Source organism: Leptosomus discolor, chromosome 5 (assembly GCF_034619465.1).
Source record: "Leptosomus discolor isolate bLepDis1 chromosome 5, bLepDis1.hap2, whole genome shotgun sequence".
In the NCBI taxonomy this organism is placed as follows: Eukaryota; Metazoa; Chordata; class Aves; order Leptosomiformes; family Leptosomidae; genus Leptosomus; species Leptosomus discolor.
The window spans coordinates 75,546,822-75,561,172 of NC_141395.1; positions in this window are offsets into that span (position 1 = coordinate 75,546,822).

Genomic DNA, 14,351 nt, shown 5'->3' on the forward strand with positions numbered 1-14,351 from the left:
CAAGTCAAATTGTTGTACCATATGGTAAACTATATCCTCATCAGGTTCTAGTGTTGTGCTGGGGACCCCTAGTGAAGAAACACCACGATTTGTTGTCACGGCTGTCCAAGACGAAGTATGTATTTTCCAAAAAGAGCTATGGTACAGTCCACACCTTGGTTAGATTTTAGTCTACATTTCAGAGACACGTGGGTTTCCTAGACCAATAAAGTAAGATGGGAGCAATACTTTAAAAGACAGGTCTCCATTTTCTAAAGGCAGATGCCTATAAGGGGGCAAAGGCTCTGTTTGGCCCTTTGGATACTTTCTTATGTGAGTATAACAGCAAGGGGAACATACGCCCTTGAGACTTTGGGTGAATCACAACTAATCCCATGGCAGATATGAGTGATATGAAGCAGAGAATGGCTCTCAAGTTTTTCTTGTCCTTTCAAGACTAGGGACAGTCAGCACTTTTTTCCTTTATGGTTGGAGAGCTAAAAACAAATAAGTAGGCTGGTAAAACGTCACTCTATATAGCCCAAAGTGAATTTGGTCTAAAGCCTCTTAAATACCTGGAAGCACAGTATTCTGCATGGCACTAGCCCACATATGGCTGGACTTCGGTCCTGTTCTCCCCAGATGTACCTGTACCTGCAACTTGCGTCCCTTCCCATAATCTTTAGATCCCAATTTCTCTCTCCTTTTCCTCTAACCCGTGCCCCCAAGACAAACACATCCTTCTTCCCTGCCCATTACCAAAGATAGTACATAGCATGATGGACAATTGACTGTAAAAGTCAGGAGGCAAATTAGAGACAGAATTAGTCCAGACCCAAACACCTACTGACACAATTAAGACTGCAATTAGCAAACAAACAAGCCAAAACTGGTCTGCTGGACATTGAATTCGTTACCATGCTGGAACTGAGGCCTAATTACTCAAGAAAAGACTAAGCGTGCAGTCTTTCTGCATTTCATCCTTTCAGGTGTCATTGATCAGACATTGATATGTAGAGTGGTGGTATTAACAACCTGTTCTTCTGCTTGGATGGTTCCTGAAAGTTCACACTGGCCTGACCACATTTTCTTTATCATGTCCCAAAGAGGTTTTTCTCCAATTTAAGTCAGAGAAGGATTGAGACATATATTCACACATGAACACACATGTGCAGAGATAACATTAGCATCTACTTTACTTACAGTTAATACTGCTGTAGGCCTTTGTCCAAATAGACAGCTAACAGCTTCATATTCATACAAAATTTCACGTATTTGGAGAGACAGATGAAACCTGGGCTGTGCTTTTCTTTCTTGAGCCATGAAATGGCAAACAAGAATCATCACCCGAATTGGAAATGCTATCTTTCATCATTGTTTGCCTTTTCTCCCTGTCATTGCATGTCTACTGCATTTTGTTTTCAAACTCAGCCATTAATTAATCATTAATAGTAATTGTTGCTCCTGTATCTAGAATAGGTTCATCCCATAAGCAGCAGGAGGTGGGGTTTCAAAACAATGTTCATTGCAGGGACTACAGAGAGTGTTGGTGTTACTCTACAGAAATATGTGAAGTCTGCCTTGCACTGTGCAGTAGGGATATATTAGCTCAGAAAACACTGACAATGCTCCATCAATTTGTTAGACAGATCTGGTGATTTCTGTACCAAACTTCAAAAAAGTTAGGTGGTCTTGGACATCAAAATCATAGAATCATCTCTCTTTAAATTGAACAGTCTCTGGCCACAGGCAAGCATCTTGCCTGCTTGTATAATCCAAAGCTGCCACAAGCTTTTTAGCAGTAGAGTTATTTATGGATTACCATGTCTGATCTTTAATGTAGAACATATACAGCAATATCTCTCTAGTGCTGCACACTACTGTGCTAACTGCAAAGAAGCAGCAGGCAGCTCAGAAAGAACAACCTTAAGAAGCTTTGATAAATCATAAAAGCCATTTCTACATGGCAGGGAGACACAGCTAGTCAAAACGAAAGCTATTTTAAATCACCAGTAATAGCAACTGGAAGCTCTCTGTGTCTGGTGCAGTCTGGGTTAGATGTGAACTTTCCCAAGAGCATTCTGGGCTACATGGAGTTTTGATTGTGAAAGTGGCATGCTGCCCTGTCTCCTTGTGAATGTCTTTGACAAGCAATGTCCTTGGCAGTACTAACCAGACAGAAAATCTTTGCTTCTATTCTAAACTTTGAAACCAACCTAGCACCTGCATGGCCATGTCATTTGCTCCATAGCTGAAATGCCACCGACTACACAGGTGAGTTGGTGGGGTGTCATTACCAGCCCCAAATAACCTGCACAATCATTTGGTACATAACACGAAGGATGGCCCTTACCACTGGAAATTTTCAGAAGGAAAACAGGAGGGAAGACTCAGATCCCGTCACTTTTATGTTGGCTTCCCAAGCTGCAAAACACTAAGAGGTGCTTTTAAACATCACGGGCATTGTTAGTCCTACAGTCAATGGACAGTCACAAGAGAAACCTGAGAGGTCTCCTCTCCTTGCCAGGCAGCCACACGATGTCAGTATTGGTTCATACAAATACAATGAGTTGTGCATTTCCTTGACTGTCATTGTGCACCCCGACAGGACTATGACAGGCCAAGGATACGATGCTAGAAGCAACCCCAGGTAGGTGGCACACCATGCCCAGGCACAGAACCAGGCGCACAACAGGATGGCCATAAAGCAAAGCTGTGTGTTCTTCTGATGTGCAATTTTGCCTCTGGTAAATAATTTCTCTTTTCTAGACTACCATCAGGTATCCTGAGGGTGTATGAATCACTGTTTCCTTATATTTTTCCAAATGCAGATGGCATAAATTGGAGATTCAGACCTCACACATGGCTTAGTGCCCATAGGCTTGCTTTGTGTTTTACCTCATGACTTTTTTAGAAGCTGTCCACTGAGTTCTTACAAATCTAATTTCTTTTACAGGCTATTCAAGACTCACTGCTTCTTATTAACAAAACTGTGATCTCAGATTAGGCTATTTACTATCAAAATGCATGAGGGCACAGAACCTGATGGAATTTAACAGGAAGATTTCAATGGATCAAGCTCTTAACATAGGAATTGCCAGGAGGCATTAGACAAATGCCACCTTTGTGCTTCTTACATGCTTTCATTAGAACGGCCAGTGAATCTTTGATATTGACATTCCCTCCAGCAGAAGGGAGTATTTGTCTGACATGAAGTTTATATGAAAGCTTGGATGTATTTTTCCATTGGAGAACATGCAAATACTGAACTGGAAATGGAACAGATCTGTTACTTGGCTACTCTATTCCTGAATTTCTCCTTTAGGGTTGAACATCCTTAACCCTTTTAAGGAATGATGCTGGAGAGCTTGTACTGAAAATTTTAATCCATTTTACTGGTAGCACAAAGTTCAGCTGAAAGCATATGCTAGATACTTTCTATAAACCTTACATTTCAGTTCTACACTTGCTTTTCTAGAAGATGATTCATATACAGTGAAAGATTAGCACTGCAGTAGAACAACTCTGGCTCTATGTTATATAAATTCATATTTTCTCTCTTGCCATATTTTTGACAGTACAAACTCAAACAACAATAAAAAGCCAAATCATAGTTAAATACTGAAATCCTCTTAAACCCCTTTAGGCAGCCAACTGCTGGAGTTGTTATAGTTAAGCAACAAGTTTCTATTTTAGTTTAATATTAGATTTTTTTGCATGATATTTGTTTAAAAGTCTTCCAGTGTGATCCTCTTTGGAAAGACAGATGCAGCAACTGGGCCAACTTTCCACTGTTCCTCTGCTGCCATCAGCCACCACCTTGGCTGTTCTCTAAGGGTATCACAACAGTCCTTCTCTTATATAAATGGATGGAAATTAATGACTTTTAGAAACACTGAGGTCTTTCCAAGCTAGAGTTCTCTTGAAGCATTCTGAAAAGCATAGATATTACTGCCTTTTCTGCTTGAGACTGAACAAGTCCATTTGCCTGATTTCCTTAGCTCAGGTCAGATTCAAGTGTCACAGTAAAGAGCTCTGCTCCAGAAACTAAACACAAGGTGAAAAGGCGTCAAAGCTAAAGTGTAAGTACTTCAGCCCTTCCGGCTTCCTCAGCAAATGACAAGATCACACTAGACCACCATTCTTCCTCTCCTATTCCCTCTTACTCCAAAGGGAGAGAGAGTGAGTATTTGGAGCACAGACACTACTTGCTGCCTTACCCTGGGATCTACCAGGTAGAGTGGAATTACTTCTATGAGGGACAAGCAAAAGAAGTCCTTTCAGTGATCTTTCTTTCAACTGACCTAAAATAGTGAATGTCACAGCCTCTCTGTGGAAAGCTTTCATATGGGCTTTTTTTCTTAAATAAAAGGAAAAAAGTTCAAGTCATGAAAAACACTCCCAAGCACACAATTTTTCTGCCTGCCTTTGAGCCATACTGCAATGCCCTTCAGTTTTTCTTAGAAGAAATTTTCCACCACGTAATAAAGGTCCCATTATACAGACTCAAACACCAAAACAACCTCTGACTCTCTCTCCCTCTTTAGGGCTGCACTCACCTGAAGCATGTACTGAATGCCCTCTTATCCAGTGCGCTTCCCATAGTAGTGCAAATTACTCGTTAATATTAATTCTCCAAAGGGGACCTGAGTATGTTGAGTAGAACATTTTTTACTATCAAGTGGTTTAGCAGTTTTATTCCCATCCGCTACCACAAGTTTATTGGAAGAAGCAGATCCCAGGAGTACAGAGTGTGCATGGTGGTCCTTGGCTCTTAGAAGAGTTTGTGGTACAACTTTAAACCTGCACTGAGAAAGCTCTGCTTCCCTTAACCTTTATCTGAGAGGATATTCCTGTAGGTCCAACCAAGCCTGATGTCCTCAAGGGTCAGGTGCACCATCCTCCTTGTTCCAACTCAGGTGGCAAATGGCTGAAATAAGGTATCAGAGGCCAGACCAAGTACAGTCCTGATGTAGAATGAAATACACAGAGTGGGGAAATTAATAAGAAATACTCATGTAAAAAAAAAAAAAAAAAAAAAAAAAGTTGTCCGTTTAGAGAGCACTCAGCCAAGAATCTGTCAAGGGTTTTTAAACTTCACACACATTAAACTATTTCAGATATCTGCGCAGTGCTCACCCTTCACAGAGGAAAGGAACACATTGTTAGGCTGAAGTGCTAAAAGAAACCAGTAGGAACAAAAAAACCCAATTGAGAGACCCTGAAAACACTCATCTCAGTCACAATGTTTTAACCGTCTGATTAATCTTCACTGGGGCAATTCTGAAGTAATATTCCTATTTGACAAGAGTGCTTACAGGTTTTGTAGTTTAAAGGCTTTTAACAGAAATTCTTCGATGATTCCCCAATCAGTGCAAATATTGACCCCTCCTTTGAACAAGATAAAATGGAAAAGTGGAATCAGTTAAACACATCCTCTGACTGCCAATGTACACCAGAGAAGTTTGCAATTAATCCTAAAGAAGCAGTGTGGTGGTGAAGTATCAGTGCTCCACTTGTTCTCTCAGGATGAAAGTGTTTCAATATTCCCTCAGCTATTTTGTAGAGTATTTTCTTGATGAAATGAGGCTCATACAGTCCTGCTAAGCATTTCAGCTGGAGTCCAGTGTCATCTAAATTTGATGGGGGCTAGAATTTACTAAGGTATTAAGTTCTCACGCCTTCTGTAAGCAGCAGAACCCATCAGAAAAAAATGTAAATACTGAAGTGCAAGCTTGGTCTTCGTTAGATATGTTAATCTGTTAATTTTCTTTTTAGCAGCAGAGTAACTCAGTATTATTATAGATTTAAGTTTATAATTATTATTTATTGCTTTTGAAATTAATGCCTAACGTACCTAAACTTATTGAGTAGTTTCTGGGGTTCTTCAGTGATGAAGTGAACTGTGGTCTCTCCTCTATATTTTTTTCCCCTTAAATTTTAAAAACACATCTACCCTGTTTTGCTAGTAACCAGGCAGTATTTTTTTTTCCCCTCTAAAAGGAGTTAGCATTAATAACTGAGTTGTCATTATGCTCATCTGAACACTAACCTAACCTTAACTGCACTATATATATTGAGGGGATTAAGATCTCATTATGCTACAAAGTTAAAATTTGTATGTCACGAGGAAAGATAGAAGAGGTAAGTTATATAGGCAAAAGATGGGCTCCAAAATTTCTCAGATTGATGTCCTGTATAGCTGCATTGAGTCTGGGCTCACAGGTGGCTGGTTCTTACTATGTGGTAAAGAAAAAGGCTACAAAATTCACCAAAGATCTTGTTCATACACTCCATCTTCACCAGGGGCAGAAGTCAATAATTTTCTCACTGATCAGTGTGTCACATGCACTTTCTGGTGTTATAAACAACTACACCAAATGCAAATAGGAGAAAAATAATTCCCAAGGTACCTGTCCTCTCAGGGTACTCACTCTCTTCACTGCAGTAGCTGTGTGTTTTTGAATAGAAATGTTTGCTTTGGGTTGGAAAGGCTGATGGAAACCAAAACCTCATCTCATCTCCTGCTGTCGCCACAGGCAGGTTAGTACTGTAGCCATATATTTATGTTTCTTAGCCTGACCCACCATCCCTTCCCACCAGATTGAGAAGGTTTTGTCCTGGAGCCAAGCCAGAGCTAAGAGACAAAACCCACTCTTGCTTTGTGATTTGGTTGCCATCAACCTGTAACTGATGGATTTTGACAAAGTGCCTGTGTCTGCTAAAGCTCTTGGATGCAGAAGACTAAGAACAAGCTCATATCACGGGCACCCTGGCATTTGTATGATGGGCAGTTAGTTCATCTTTCCTGGCCATTACTTTCTACAATACTGTGGCATGATGAATAGCAAATTGTCCATGTTATCTTTTCTCTTCTGTGGCTTTTTTATGCTTAGCCATAACTATGCTTTCTGACGGAGCTAGCTGGGGCTCCTTTCAAATGAAACGTTATTTGGGGGAGGATTGTAAATTGTTCAGCACTAAATCTAAATTATATAGCACACTTGCTTCAGCAGAGCAGAATATGACTCTGCCTGGTCTGTGCCTGTTCCTCTGTCCAGGAAGCAGAATTATTTTGTCCTGTCCCCGCTGTTACAAGGGCCATGTAATAATTATAGCATCTAGTCTGTTCAACAGTCCCATCTGGCCCTGGTTCTCATGCTGTCAGGCTTCTTACGGACTTACCTTTGAAAACAATGGGACGTTCATACATGAGTCAGTGTCTGAAGACACGTAAGATGTGACTGGGAAGCCAGCTAGACCTCAAACACTTGGCTGATTCTGCAGTTCCTTTCATTGTGAGGACTCATATTACAGGCAGTTGAACAGAACCTCATAGTTTCTCATGGTTCATGCATGTTTAAAAGAACTATTCAGATTATTGGAGAAGAAAGAGGGATCACAGAGTGAAAGAAGGAAGAAAGGGACAGAGAAGAGGGGAAGGCAAGGAGAAAAAGTGCGCAGATAAAGGATGATAGCAGATAAACAAGGAAGATAACTTCTATTCTGTGGAGATTACCATATAAAAAAGTTCAGGAGGATGGATGTATAAAATACTCTTTTGAATACTCAGGCTGGAGGAAGAAGAGCAGGTTTCATAGCAGCATTATGTTATCCTTTTCCTGTGGGAACAGAAAGGCAGTGGGTGGGAAGCACCTGGCCCTTCTCCCCTGTAGCATTTTCTGGCATGCTCCAGAGGAGCAGATATGAGCTATTCACAGAGTGCTATAACGTACGTCCTCGATGCATGTCTTCACAGGACAGAAGTGAGTCTGGAGGCAAAGCAACTCTGAATAGATACAGATCCATTTGTTGCATCTGATTAGCATGCAATGTTTGAAGCATTAAGAATAAAGATGGGAGAGCTTGCAAATCTGAAATAAAATTCAACAGAAGTCAACAAAAACCCAAGACAAAATAACACAACAATTAATTTAAAAGACAGAGAAAAGACCATAGATCTTCTCTGTTATACCTGGTACTAGTGAAATCTTACCTGAAACTGAATATACAGTGCTGGCCACTTCTGTCCAATCAATGTTCAAAAATGATTAATTGAAATAAGGAGATGAAGGACGGTGGTGAGACACTGGAATGGGTTTCCTAGAGATGTTGTGGATGCCCCATCCCTGGAAGTGTTCAAGGGCAGGTTAAATGGGGCTTTGAGCAACAGCCCCCCATAGTGGGGGTGTTGGAACTAGATGATCTTTAAAGTCCTTTCTGATCCAAACCATACTATGATAATATGAAAACAGGGGAGAAGGAAAACTTTTTCACACCTAAACAGCTTGGCTTTAGTCTAAAAAAGAAAATCATCATAAAAGAGGCAGGAATGCTGCCTGTAAACATTAAGGAGGTAACACTTAGAGAGAAGAAGAGCTATTTTTGTGGAAGGAAAAATTACAGAATATAAAAGAAGAAACTCTGCTAAACTAACTATGAATGTAATTTGGCTGAATATAAAAGGCTCCCAGCTATGGAGCACTATGGTCTGATACAGTTTTCCAGTGAGAGAAAAGGGAAGGGGAACCTGATCTTTCCTCAAGGTGTTGGTCAGGTGTTTTATAACAGGTTCCAGTACACTATTTTCTGCAATAACGGTGAGCTGAGCTCTGCAAGCTAAGAAATCCTTTTCAATCAATCATACTCCTAAACAGACCTGTGTCTCCAAATCATAATTTGATTCTCATCATGTCTCAGGGCAGTGAACTTTTCTCCATTCAGCAAATATTTTTCAGATGTTAAAAGAAAGTTCAAGAATGGGGAAAAGAGTGAGAGTGGAAGCTAATATTGACTGTTTACAAAAATGGTCATGGTCAGCTATGAGTGAAGAAAAAACAGCATTCACAGTTGGCAAATTAATTCAACAATTAAGTTGAAATGTGAAATTTGCTTCAAGAGAAAAGTGGGATTTTTTCTAGAAAGATATTAATGGCTTAAGTTTGCAAAATATATGAATGATTTGGCTTAAGTCCTGTCTTCAAGTAATCATTTGAAAATCAAAGTTCCATTTGCCTTCAAAAAGACCCAGAAACTTACATCATTCGAATACCTTAAAAAGAAATAATTTCATTTATGTTGCTGTTTTTCAGAGCACCTTGTATCAGGGCAGAAAAGCTGTGAATCTGAGATGCTGACTTGAAATATTCCTAACCCTTTGCCACTAAGAAAGGTCCCTATTTACAGTCATTTCAACCCATACTAGTTCACTAGAGTATAAAAAGAAGAAAATTACTATGCTTGCTAAAAACATGTACATGCCTGTATGGTACCATGGTTATTGATCTGTCACTAAACACAGACACCCTGGACTTTGAAATTTCAATCTTTATCTCATGACCTGAAAATCTAACTTCCGTTTTGAATCAATTGTCAATGAGGATATGTAATTTACTGCCCAGTCATGCGTGCAATACCATTAAAATCAGTCTCAAAGAGCTGAGTTTTGGACTCATTGACAAATATTCTGCCCAGAAGGAACCACTGAGACTCTACAGTGATTATTCTACCAACAGTGGAATTTCAGCTGCTGCTGAAATGCATTATGTCCTCATTTCTCTACCCCTGGACCACATTGTATTAAACACTTCAACTTAACAAAATTACAAAGAATACCAGGCAGTTTCTTCCCTCGAGTTTGTGCAATTTCAAAATACGACCAAAAGGTAACTGGGAACTTTCAGAAATGGAAATTTTCTCCTACACAGGAGAAAACTGTCAGCTTTCATGTGCTAGACATGCAATTGAATTACCTTCTTGAGTTTGATTTCACTTCACTGGGACCAAAACAGGATGCAATCTGTAGTCATTGAGAGAAAAGCCTCATCAGCAAAATGAAATGGGAAAATAACCCTGAAAATAGTGCTGAGGTAAAAGCCCTTCCACTCCTGCTTATCCTTCCAAATGGCTGAGGGTGAGAAAGAACATGTTGCTAACTGTGTAATGAGGCACAGATTGAAAACTGCTTAAAAGCCTGTGCACAGTAACAGAGAGGATTTTACCCAGTGGCACTCTGAGAAAATTATTGTAATTGCACTTTTTAGTTATTATCAACTTGGTCTCCCAGACCCCAGTAAGTGCCATTAGACATCTGCTGTGGGACTATTCTCAGCAAGCAAAGAAGCCACCAAGTCTTTTAAAAAATATAAATAAGTTGGGAGCACACATTGCGGTTTTTTCCTGTAGATGCGCTTCACAAATAACATTGAGGGGGTTTTGGTAAACTCTAATAATTGGCATAGATTGGCATATACTATTTGCTGTAATGAGTGTTTTCCAGGTGAGCTGGATAGTATTTATTATACTCATTTTAATACTTATCATAGAATCACTAGGTTGGAAGAGACCTCTAAGATCATGACGTCCACCTGTCTACCTAAGACCAACATGCCCACTAAACCATGTCCAGAAGCACTACATCAACACCTTTTTTAAACAGCTCCAGGGATGGTGAGTCCATCACCCCCCTGGGCAGCCTGTTCCAGTGTTTGACCATTCTTTCAGTAAAGAAATTTTTCCTAATGTCCAATCTAAACCTCCCCTGGCACAACTTGAGGCCATTTCCTCTTGTCCCGTCGCTTGTTACTTTGGAGAAGAGACCAACTGCCACCTCACTACAACCTCCTTTCAGATAGTTGTAGAGAGCGATAAGGTCTCCCCTCAGCCTCCTCTTCTCCAGGCTGAACAACCCCAGTTCCCTCAGACGCTCCTCACAAGACCTGTTCTCCAGACCCTTGACCAGCTTCGTTGCCCTTCTCTGGCCATGCTCCAGCACCTCAATGTCCTTCTTGTTTTTCTTGTAGTGAAGGGTCCAAAACTGCATACAGTATTCGAGGTGCAGCCTCACCAGTGCCCAGTACAGGGGCATGATCACCTCCCTACTCCTGCTGGCCACACTATTTCTGATACAGGCCAGGATGCTGTTGGCCTTCTTGACCACCTGGGCACGCTGCTGGCTCATGTTCAGATGGCTGTCAACCAGCACCCCCAGGTCCTTTTCTACCGGGCAGCTTTCCAAGCTGAACATCTAATTAAGGCAATTTTTCTAAACAATCCAGGAAAGATATAAGTTGATAGAAGTTGAATATCTAAGCTCCTCACTTTCAGAATTTCATAACTCATACTTGCTTTACTTCTGTCACAGTTCTGCAGGGTTACTCTTGTAAAAAGAAGGGGAAAGAGAGACAAAAGGGATTGAACTCAAAAAAGAATGGATAGATTTAAAGAAAAAGTCATTCTCTGTTCCAATAGTAAGGCGTAATATGTCCAGCTTTGGGTGTGGTGTTCACAGTATTGACCCTGTGGTAGGGTTTCAGGTGCTGATTTCACCTATTGGTTTTTTTTTTTTTTTAGAATTGTTGGGTGTTATCCCCAGTGGGCACCTAAGCACCACACAGCTGCTCACTCACTTCCCCTCTCCGACCCTCAATGGGACAAGCTAAGAGAAAAGGAAGAATAAAAGCATGGAAACTTGTGGGTTGAGATAAAATTGTTTAATAAGTGAAGAAGAAACGGAAGAAGAGAAAAATGAAGTGAGCAATGCAAAGGCAATCGCTCATCTCCCATGGAAAGACTGACACTCAACCGGTTCCCCAAACAAGAGATGGCTAATCTATCTGAGCCTACCTTTTTATTGCTGATCATGTTGTTAGGTGGCATGGAATATCTCTTTGGTTAGTTTGGGTCATCTGCCTGGTTGGGTCCCTCACAACTTTTTGCACACCCCTGATGTATTCACTGTGAGGGCAGAGGGAGAAACAGGGAATGCTTTGATGCTGTGCAAACTACTCAGCAACAGATAAAACATGAGTGTGTTGTCAGCATTGTTTTGGTCACAAATGTAAAACAGCTCTGTACCAGCTGCTATGAAGAAAAACTCCATCCCAAACAGACTCTGGACAAAAATACTCCGAAGGGAGGCTTAGATGGGCAAAACCCAAGTCCTAGGCCCTCTTTCACTGCAGATCTTCCATAGCCCAAGAGATAGTGCTGAAGCTATCCCAGAATCTGGGGAGAGCCTGGGCAGAGATGCTACCATCCTTCTTGTGGAGCAATCTGGTCTACTGTGGACAGGGAAACGCAAAGCATGTGGCTGCAGGAAGAAATCATGAAAGAGCACAAACTCATAGTGAAGATAATCAGCTGGGATGGGAGCATCCAGTTTTCATCCCTGCTCTTGCATTATTTCAGACTGGTAGCCAATGCTTGTTTAGCAGAAGTAAGTGAAGGCTACATGTACACTATCAAATCAAATGCACTGGGTGTTTCCTCTGGCACTAATACTACTGGCACGGAATAGTCAATATCTATATTATTAGACTCTTGACTTCCGAAACAGGGCATCTGCATCTAATATGCTTCTTGGAAATGGCCTGTGGCCCACATTGACTGGTTAAGTGCCTGGCAACTGCCTGAAGATTGCTAGTTGGTCCTGAAAAAAATTGTGCCAGATACTATTTAACAAATCAACAATGTAATACAACAAGTTGCTGTCACTTCTTAAATAGAATATATACAGCATCAAATGGTCCAACAAAGAAATGTTTATTTGCCCACTGGTGGCCAGTATCTGGGGCACCCAGAAGTCATGCTGCCCTAAATGGAACCACCTCAGTGGAGCTGGTTCTTAAACGGACCCAGCTTCAACAGTCCTTAGACTTCAAATGGTTTATTAGACCAGTATTGAGCGAAAGTCAGGAATCTTCCTTTGCAGAATGAGTCCTTCCCATGCAATAGCCACACTGTAGAAAATGCAGAGCTGGACTGGCAGGAGGAGAGGGAGGGATTCATCCCTCAAAACAGTCTTGATCCCTCCACGTGTACGCCCCTCTTTCTGCCTAAGCAAGGCAACAAAGTAGGGCAACAAACAATTGCACAATGATCCTTGCAGGAAACCTGGCTTTGCTCCCCTCTGCTCTATATTGTGCCTGTTTTTACACGTTGTTAAAACTAGGACACTACGTACAAACAAAGATGCTAACTCAAACCCTCTCACAGAAGTAGACCCTCAGTCTCCTGCTTATTCCTTGCTTTTTTTTTTTTTTAAAAAAAAAATATTTTTCCAGAAGGCTTTACCTGGGAATCAAACACAAAGCTTCTTTTCTCCATCCTTTGAAACTTGGTAAGACAAAAGGCAGAGCCTTGAAAGCAAAGGTAACTGCAGAGGCACAGGCAGCTATTAGCTTGCAAAGCAACTCTCTTGGGCTGTTTCCTGTGCTTTTGCTTCTCAGTTTCCCCCTGATCAAAGAGCAGTCTCCACGGCCTGCATAATACATGAAGCCGAGATCGCTAACAGCATGCTCTGGCTCAGAGAGCTCATCAGTGCACAGGGAGACTTTGATGTCTGCATGCTCTGAATGGCCCTAATGGCTGCTCTTCCCCTGTTTGCCCCTGCATCCCTCAAACCCCTGCTCGGGAGCAGAACTGAAGAATTAGTTTCCTTCTTTCACTAGGCTGGGTTTGGTTTGGTTTTTTTTTTTTTTTTGTTGTTGTTGTTGTTGTTGTTTTTTTTTCCCCCTGACAGAAACCATCATGACTGGGGCTATCTGATGCCTAATGAAGCAAGCAGAAGGACAAGATTCCTATCAACAGAGTGAGGGATGAGAAGGCGAAGAAAATTTGTTTAGTGACACCGGCAGAGATGAGTAAATACAGGGCAGTATCTCAGAGTGGAGCAAAAAAAATCCCCTACCACTGCGCGAAGGAAAGGGATTAGCTCTCAGTGCTGAAGCCATGCTTTATGGTAGGCTTCTACATGCTTTGAAGCACAAGCCTGAGAAATTGAAAAGGAAACAATCCTTAATCCTGCTTTTTCACGATTTGGTGATAAAGTCAAATCCACTTTGCTGTAAGTAGCTCAGCTGATTTTTAGAAGCCAGGCTATTTCCTGAGATACAAGGCTTTGCTTATATAAAGAGATCGACATTGTTTATTGCGGCAAGGGGAGGGGAGGAGTAGGCAGTTTGTGTGGGAGAAGTTTGGATGATCTTTGTAGAGGGCTGCTTTTTTTTTTTTTTTAATTTTGTTATTGGTTTTATTACTCTTTAGTTGCTGTATGATTCAGGGAGTGGGGAACAGAAAAGGAAGAATAAATAGGAGAAAGGAAAAGTGTTTTGTCCTTTTTTACCACAACATCCTGAAACCCCAGATCTTCAGGTGCGTTTTTTTTACTTCCCGTTACATGAACATTTGTCAGAAAAAAAAAAAAAATCTGCTGTTCTCCTGTCCAATATAATGACATAGTTCCATCCTGCTAAAAAAGCCCATGTACTTATTCTCTGTATGGTTGCAGAGTACACAGGAGATCTTAAAAGCATCGTGCCAATGCATTTCAAAATCTAGACCAATGAAAAAAGCTAAGTACAAAAGAATAG